This window comes from Humulus lupulus, chromosome 7 (genome assembly GCF_963169125.1).
Source record: "Humulus lupulus chromosome 7, drHumLupu1.1, whole genome shotgun sequence".
Lineage (NCBI taxonomy): Eukaryota > Viridiplantae > Streptophyta > Magnoliopsida > Rosales > Cannabaceae > Humulus > Humulus lupulus.
The window spans coordinates 137,114,288-137,124,152 of record NC_084799.1 but is presented as its reverse complement, the minus strand read 5'-3'; positions in this window follow the sequence as shown (position 1 = coordinate 137,124,152).

Here is a 9,865-nt window from a genome sequence, read left to right as displayed (position 1 = left end):
TACTACTCTGGGTTGGGATGGATTCAAGGACTTGTTTAGTCAGAAGTATTATAATGTTGCCATCAAGGTCGCGAAAGTGAATGAATTTGTGGGGTTGGTACAGGGCAATATGACAGTTACAGAATATGCCCTGAAGTTTGACAGACTTGTGAAGTTCGCACTAGATCTTGTGCCTACTAATGTTGCTAGGCGTGATAGATTTATGAGAGGGCTTAATGCTATGATAGCTCGAGATGTAAGAATTAGAACAGTACCTGGGGGACGACTTATGCCCAGGCTATTGAGAAAGTTCTTACCGCTGAGGAAGTGGAAAACAAGATTTGGCGGGAGAATGCTGTGAGACGGGAGGTTCGCAAGATGGGCCACCATATTTAGGAAAGATAATTGATATAATTTGTTTTCCTTCGACTATAGTAGAAAGTGGTAGAAGCATTGAAGGAAAAAGAAGGAAAACAGAGGCACTCAACTCACCCATTTCTCTTCCTCACGATTTTCCCTCTCTCACTCTCCCTTGAGGATTTTGAAGCTGAGAAATCAAAAGGAAGTCTAAGCTAGGCTTTGGGGCTTTGATCCTTGGAGTAACTAAGGAGTTCAGCTGGAATTAGCTTCCAAGTTGAGGTAAGGTTTAAGGTTTTTTCTGAGTTTGCTGATATTTGTTGGGGATGATTTCTGAGTTTGGATTTTGGACGAAGTTTAAGGACTTAAGGTTAGGAATTGGAGGAGTTAAAGCTTGGAAGGGCACTGAGGGAAACCTAGGGTCGGATTCATCTATTTGAGGTAACAATTTCTGGCCTTAACTATCTGGGTTTTCTGGTCTTCAAATGGTGTTCTTGAGCTTCAAGCTCAACTTTTATTCCTGAGGTTGATGGGGTTCTTAGCTAGGTTTTGGGTGTTATTAGGATGTTCTGCATGAGATATAATGAGTTGTGGACTCAATTTTGAGTTTGGTTGATGATTGGAGTGGGTTTATGGAGCTTTGGCTCGGGAAAGTTCGATAGGAAAAACCCTGAACTTAGCATGTTCTGGTTGTAGCGCTGTAGCGCTAGGTTGGGAGTGCTACATCAATAGGATGCATTTTCTGAGGGGCTTGAGTCTCTGACTCTAGTGCTGTAGCGCCCACCTAGTAGCGATGTAGCATTACTCAGCCTTCTGAATTTAGTTTTTGGGAATTCTTTTAGGGATTTTTCTTGGGGGGAAGGTTTCACCATTTTGTTTGGTGGGATTAGAGGTCCCGAGAGCACGAGTTTGGTCCCAGGATTTTCCTTTAGAATTCAAACTCATCGAAGTACCATTTTATGGATTATGACCAGGTGTACGTTAGGGCTCAGAACATGATCGTGCTCGAGGGTCATCTCTATTAACTAAAGCCCTCAGAATCAAAGGTAAGAAAACTGCACCCTTATGTGATTATGTGGGACTGAGATTCCCTGTAGTTGAATGCATATGTTGTGTGATCATAATATGCAATGTGAGCATGAAATAAACGGCCTAAGAGTGCCGGAAATGATATTTGCGCACAGGACGCGGCTCAGCCATTAGTAGTTGAGGACATCTAAATAATCACTGAGCTCGGCTTAAGCGCCGGAGTCAGTGGGTTAAGCACTGGGATCGGCCGAATTGAGCCGGCCATAGTGGATTAAATAGAGGGTGTGGCATAAGGGCGTCGACCCTGAGTATTGTATGATGAATATTGATATGTTATCATTGTTGTCTATTGATTATAGCATGTTTAATACTGAGATGAATGGCTTATGAATAATTGTTTGACCTCTCTGAGTAGATGACTATTATGGCATGCTGAACATCTGGTTAACAACTTTATGGATTTTTTGATTGTCTGTACTGTTTATGCTTTGCATTATGGTTTTCTTGCTGGGCCTTGGCTCACGAGTGCTACGTGGTGCAGGTAAAGGCAAGGACAAGGTGGACCATTCCTGAGTTGGAGAGCTTTGGGGCAGAATGTATATAGTCAGCTGCTCAGCTGCCACGGCCGAGGGATGGTACAGGGACAGGAGAACCTAAAGTACCTATTTTTCCATTAGAGTGGCTTGTGCTTGTACATGAACTTTGAAATTTTGTAAACTGTCCTTTAATCCCTGTGTTTTTTTGGGATCCCATGTATTAAATGTTTATTTTAATGAAAATTTTCTTTTATGACCAAAATCTTTTTAACCCTAGTTTGATTATGGTTTTAGCATCACATTTTTAACTAAATGACTTGATTAGCAAGTCTTGCACCTTTATAAACACACAGTATAACGGTCTTGGTTATCCAGGGCATCACAATGAGAGCCTGAATACTCTCTGTCGTTTACTTTCCCCTTTAAAGAAGTCTTCCTACTTCTCAGGCCATCTCTATTATCTAGCAGTCGAATGCGTAGAGTCTCTGTTGATGTAGTTGTTGAAGATCCTTGGACATCTGAAACTAGAAACCAAGCAGTTAGTGTCATGACCCAAAGAAAGATAGGCAAAAAACAAGAACGCGTAAGACTACTGCTCGGGAAGAGGAGAAGGAAGAAAACTTCTAAGGGACTGGAGTGTCCTCAGGGCCAAATGATAGTCGCTAGAGAACACTGCTAGAAACTATGAACATTGTTAGAATCTAGGAATTTTCCAGATTTTAGTCGAGTGTCCATAAATGCTAAAATTCGCACACAAAGTGCAATGGGCCATTTTAACTATTTTTAACGTCAAAATGTGCCTAGAAATTTCTAAAAGAGGTCAAAATGACCTCTAGAATGTCGCTAATTTAAAATCCTAGGCATGAACCTAAAACCCTCAACATAATTCCAAAATAGACTCAAAGCCGAACAAGAAACGGAGAAGTAAATAATTACTCGAGATGAAATGCTTGTATGTGCCGTCTTACTAGAAGTAGGATAATTCTTGCTAACCGTCCAAGGCATCGAGAACTTGGAAAATGGGGAAGATTTGGGAAGCTAGAAAGTGAAGAAGAAGAGAGGGTTTGAAGGTTCTTAGATTTTGAATTTTGAATGCTAAAGTTATTTTTAAGAGGTGGTTCTCGAGTTTTATACTCAAAGAGCTTGGGGTGGAAGCAACTTATGTTGGGTTTTATGCCCTTATAAAACCATGTCAGACATGTAGCACGATTTCATATTATCAATAAAAGTAGTAGAAATCATTTAGTTTGACAACTGTGTTGCTTGCTTGTTTTATTACATGATTATTGAAATAATACAAACATTTATAAAATCCCGAACATATGGATAGTTACAATTATAGTGACTAGGTCACAGTGGATTATAGTTGTAATTATATGTTCAAAAGAACGAGTCCTAAGATTAGATCAGTGCATTGGATTTTCACTGATTAGGCAATCTACGATATGATCTACTTACACATTCAGGGTGTGATGTCTTGTCCAAGGCTTCGACCAAGTAGATAAGATCGGATGTATTTAGTTACATCAGACTAGGACCGATATTGATTATTGATTGATAAATAAGTATCGTTGTTATCAAATCTAATCAATGTCACAACGTTGACCATAAATTAAGTCGATCTTAATTCTGAGTGATAATATTCTGCTAATTATATTATTTAAATCTTTTGACTTGTTCGTTACCAGCTTACCCTACGGTCTAGCCCATACTTACATCTTGGAGATTTAGTAATGTAATTGAGTGGGAGTATTATTCATAGATATTAAATCTATAATTTCTGTATGAGAAGTGAAAAGATGATTTCCTTAATTGCTTTGTTCAAAAGGTTAAATGATTGAGATCTCATTTCTGTGATTAAGTTCACGGAAATATCATTTATAAGGAACTTAGTGAGAGTTAAGGATAAAATACTGATGAGGGGTAAAACGGTAATTTGCACCCAGCTTGTTAGTAAGTCATCGATAGAGGATTGACTGATTGTAATGGTTATAACAATGGATAACGTATTTATGGTTTTGAAAATACGTTCTATGAATTTAAGAGTTCAATTCCGAGTCTATAGTGGAGTCACGATGAATTAATAAGGTAGTGAAATTATTCGTAAATAAATTCACGGTAACTTGTTGGAGCTTGATTTCATGGATCCATGGTCCCCGCATCACCTTTGAGTAAATCATCTAGAATGTCTCAATTAATTGATTTAATTATCAATTAGGATTTTTAAAGTTGACTAGGTCAATTTTGGAAAATTTACAGAGATATGAGATTTAGAGAATAAAAGAGAATCTTTGGGTAAATTTATTAATATTGATAAATTGGTATCAATATAAATAAATAATATTAAATCAAGTTTCAAATTATAATTAGTTAATTTGAATAAGGATTTAATTAATTAATTAAAAAAAAGGTTTTGAATTTAGGCCCAATTGGGATTTAAATTAAAAACAAAGAGATTGGGCCCAAGTCCATTTATGGCAGTCCAAGGCTTTTATTTTTGTTTATTATTTTTAATTAATTTAAATTTAAATAAATCTCATTAAGTTGCCTATATAAGGAATATGATATCTAGGGTTTTAAAAAAAGCAAGTCAGTCTCAGTTGATTTGGGTAAGTGAAAACCTAGACACTCTAATCCTTTCTTAGCCACATTCTCTTCTTCTTTTCTAGATCTCTATCTCATGTGTTGAGAACCAGCCCACACTAGTTCTAGGTTGATCAAAGGCTTGGTGAGGAAGACTGTTTTGCTGATCTTGTTCAATCTCTTGATAATACTCTGCTACAGAAAGGAATCAAGGGTTAGAGAGATTGAAGGATGGAGTTATTCCAGTTCCGCTGCATAATGTAAGTTTTTACTTTACTCTGTATTTGTATCAATTTCATAGGAGCATGTTCTAGGAATTTGCATGTTTGTTTGATAATATGTAAATTGCATGAAAATAAATAAAGATCCTGCAATGAGTTTTTCCTACAACTTCACCCCGACAGTTGATTACCTACGACATAGACACTTGAGACTAATCCAACGGTCATGATCCAAAAGGCATGGATCGTGATCATTAGCATGGAAAGGGCTGCCTCAGGTATGAGGTGAAATGCACCTAGGGTACGGATTAGACGTTTTGGGTCATGGATTGGACTCCTCATTAATGGCACAGATTGATGGGCCCATCAATAGAGAGTTGACACATGGAATTACCTTTTCAAGAGTGTAACATCATGAGGAGCCCAAGCGTCTCCCCTCGAAGACCTTTCGAATCCACTGTTCGAGGACAATAGAAGAATATAGGGGCAAATGTTGTCCATGTTTTCACTAGAGGACACATGACAATCATTAGAGGAGTGACTAAGCTCCTCGAACGCTAATGAGTTTTCGTACTGCTCGTGTAGAGCTCCTTGGACTATAAAATTCACCCCACTACTATGTTCTGGCCAGACGCGGGTGTGCCCGATTAAGGCCACGCCCTGAGGTATGTCCTCAATGTGCGAATGTCTCCAGGTAAGGCCATGCTCCGCAGACCATTCAGGTGGTCCACTCACTTACTTCATTCACCAATCCCCCAGGTCTAGGATTCTTGTCCTTGGACCTGGAGTAGCTATCAGGTCTAGGATTCTTGACCTTGGACCTGGACTAGGTGTTAAAGCTAGGGCTCGAGAACGAATCGTACTCGAGGAACGTTGCTCATAATCAGGGAACGCAGAAATTAAAGGTAAGAAAACTGCACCCGGTTGTGTACTTGTAATGGGACTAAGGGTTCCCTAATATGTATGCTTGAAAGGATGGTATTATGCCATGTAAACAGTGAACCAATGACCTAAGAGTGCCAAGGTTTACACCAGCGCACAGGGCGCGGCTTGGCCACTGGTAGCTGAGGATAGCTTATTATGCACTGAGCTCGGTTTAAGTGGGCCGGAGTCAGTGGGGGTAAACAGAGGGTGCGGCCTAAGTTTTCGGCGCTGACTATTATGTAACCTAATTGTTAATTGTGATTAGTTGCATCATTGGTTATGTATAAGTGCTGAGTGGATAATGTGGAGTATTAAGTGCTTGATCATGCTTAACGAATTGATTATCTGTTATTGTTGTTTGTGTTGCATATTATGTTTTCTTGCTGGGCCTTGGCTCACGGGTGCTACATGGTGCAGGTAAAGGCAAGGGCAAGCTTGATCAGCCCTAACTTGGAGAGCTCTGTGAGATGAATGTACATGAATAGCTGCTCAGCCGCCATGGTTGGGGATTAGGCAGGGACGTGAGAACCAAAAATGTCTATTTTACCTTAGTAAGGCTAATGGTTGTCTGTATTTTGGAGATTCTGTAAACCAACTATTAAACTCTGTTTCTCTTTGGGATCCCATGTATAAAACTGTTTAATTATATAAAGTGTAACTTTTGAGAGCAAAACCTTTTTAACCCTAGCACATTCATGGTTAGTGACACGTTTTCAAATTAATGACTTGATTAGCAAGTCTTGCACCTTTATAAGTACACAGTGTAGCGGTCTTGGCTATCCAAGGCGTTACAAACTCACTATGAGAGTTTCAACACATTTGTGTGCCTTGGTGCTGAGGCGTGTGCGAGCCCTTCCCACGAAGTCCCCATCACCATATGTCGAGATGCGCACAAGGAACCTTTTAACAAGGGCCTCTAATAGCGAGGCTGGGTGCATCCCCGCCTAAATCCGCTCGTGTGAAGGAGGGCCTTGCTCGACATCCTCAAGTGCCTAAGGACACGACCTGAATACACAAATGCCAAGTTACCCAAGTCCCAAATGTATAAGGGCCTCACCCTCACTTATACGCAACGTAGTCGCGTGACCGCACGCCAAATAATAAGGGCCTTACATAGCAAGGACCAATGCGTGTAGGTTCCAAGATGCACATGCGAAGAAAAGGACCTTGCATACCAAGGCCTAGCTTGTCTAAAATGTTGAGGACACCTATTTTGCACTTGAGATCCACGCGACACCTTGCGTCTCGCCAGCAGTGGATTCACGTGAGGCTCCTTGTCCTGTCACATGCTCCTCATGCCTCGCTGAAGAGGCCTTGCTTCCCATCGTGAAGTAGGTACCACCAGCGAGGCTCATCCTCAACGTGCCTTCTCACTACATGTGAATATGCATACGAGGAACACTAGTAAAGACCCAATCATCACTTGGTGTCAAGGTAGAATTGGGGAAGACGACTAAGTATGTTACTCATGATAACTCACAAGCCTTCCTACAATTACCAAAATGTAAGGTAGCTTGGAGAAAAGATGTATCTTGGAAATGTGAGAAAGACCATCAGGTACGAGGCATGGGATGTACAACCCTGAGATGAAGGCGTGACTCTGACATCCGTATCAGACACGCAGTGGTGGTACAAATTAGTAATTAGACCAGAGGCACTACCTGAGCACCCTGACCATGTACCAGGGCTAACACCACAACCTTTTGCACCACTACGTTTGGTACATTCTTTTCCCCTAGGACAACAATGTATTTGGAGCCATTATTAGAGCTCTACTATAAATAAATCTTCACCCCTCCAGCCAAGGGGTTGGAAAATTCATTGTATACACAGACAATCAAGCAATATACAAGATTTTTCATCCATTGTTGTTCTGCACTTTTATTCTTTAAGTTTTTTCTAAGTTGTTTTCATAACAAGCTTTGTGTTTTCTGACCTAACATCGTTGACGAGTTCTCACCGTCAACATATTGATATTTTACTTTGGTTATATTTTATAAAACGAAGTAGAAACCTATTACATTGGTTTCGATAAAAAAAACTAAAGTAATAAGCATCTTTATTACTTCGGTTTATATGTAATAACCAAAGTAAAAGTTGGGGGGGGGGGGGGGGTACTCTAGTACTTCGGTTATCAAATATAAACCTAAGTAATACAAATAATAATGGACAATTTTTTTCAAAGCCCAGGCCGAAATATAATCTGCTGTAGGGTTTGTTTAGGAATCATATCTATATACTTTTCTTTTATCAACTGCAACCTCTATTGTCTCGCTCTTTTTTCTTTTACATCTTTTTTCCGCATAGCCGTGAGCATAATTGTAATGACCCAAATTTGCTAATAGGGCTTAGGGCCTTGATTACCGTGCCAGGAGGGCAATAAATGATCTAATATGTTAATATGTGAATTTATGTGAATACGTGATAAATATGCATGTTTAGCTTAATTAAATATACATGTGGTATATATCTGTGTAGCACGATCCGAGACAGTCCTGGAGAGCGGTTAGCCAGAAAGTCACAATGGGGTCGAGAATCCGACTCAGGGCGAGTCGAGGGGTATTTTGGGTATTAGATGTGTTATGGGGTTATCGGGTTATGGAAATAAATATTCAGAGATATATTTGAGGATAGAATGTTTAGGAGGGAATATTGGGGAAATTTACCATTTTTCCCTCGGGGACGTTTTTGGCACCCCGAGCCTTGAGGTAACCTTAAAGCTTAAGTTAAATAAAACAAAGTCTAGGAAGATTTTGGAGATTTAGAAACCGACATTCTCCTCTCATTCTTAGCTGAAGTTAACTCTATACCCTCTCTCACCTTTTCTTCTCTAAGGCAACTCAAGGAAACAAGTTAGTGAGAAATCAGTCAAGAAGCTTTGGTGGAACTAGTCAAGAATTGAGGATTTTGTGCTGTTAGAGTTAAGGAGCTGAAGCTGGGCACTTGGGGAAATCAGTTCAGAGGCATAACTCAGCAAGGGTAAGCTCTAACTATGGGAATTATGCTTGAATTTCAACTATGTTCTTAGGATATGCATGTGAGTAGAATTTTATCTGTTTTTGGGTGTTTTAGTTGAGTTTTTGGAGCAGGTTTTGATGGGTTTTGATGTTGAAACTGGGCTAGAATCTTTGTGATGATTATCTAGAATTGTTAGTTTGATTATTGGATGAGTTGGTCTGAAGAAAATGCAGGAAAAGATGAAGAATTTTGGATTTGGAGGTGAGGGTCACGGCCCTAGGAGGGGCATGCCGCGACCCGTGTGCGTGCGCGGCCATGGGAGGCCAAGGAGTTGGATGCGCGCTGCGGCCCGTGTGTGCTTCAGTGAAGTGCTAGCCTCTGTTTCGAGGGTAGCCGCGATGCTTGTGGGTAGGGCTGCGGCTCTTAGTGCCAGTTTGTGTATTAATGTGTGTTTAGGCTTGGGAACTCAAAGGTTAAGGCTCGGGATGAATTTTATCACCCGGATTGATAGAATCCAAGGTTCCGAAGATTAGAGTTATGATTCAAAGTTACTTTATGGACTAGAACTTGATGGATGGATATTGTTAATGTGTTGTGACTAGGGTTTCGGCGAGGCTCAAGTTAGAGGACTGTGCTCGGGATATCGGTGCACGGAGAGCTCGGGACGCAGGTAAGAGAACCCTTGTTCCCACAGAGCTTGTATGCAGGGCTGAGCCCAATATGTTTGAATTGCAGGGCGTAGCCCTTTGATTGAATTTGTTAGTGTTCATTATTTGCTTATTATGCTATGAGTGCTATTGTGTAAATGTTCGGCAAGAGCTAGGAACGGTGCAGGTCGAGGTCGGCAGGGGTCGAGGTCGGCAGGGGCCGGGAACGGCAAAGGGCCGGGAACGGCGTTGGGCACGTTGAGTGCATGGCCAAGTATGGCAAGGGGCCGGGAGCAGCGTTGAGCATGTAGAGTGCGAGTTGCCAGGGCGAGACCCTAAAGGATTCCTGGGATGGCTTGGCCGTGTATGTTTAGCTTATTAATGGCCTGTTATATGCTAAGTGTTTGTTTTGCATATGTTATCTGGTTGTGGGTTTTCTTGCTTGGCTTCGGCTCACGGGTTCTCTATGGTGCAGGTAAGGGAAAGGAGAAAGCCAACCAACCATGAGTGTAGCTGGCATGAGGCAGCGTGTACATGTTTGACCTGCTTGGTTGCCACAGCCAGTGGATTTTGGGAGATGAATGTAACAAAACCTAGATTTTGTCGTTTAGCCAACTTGGTTGTATCTATA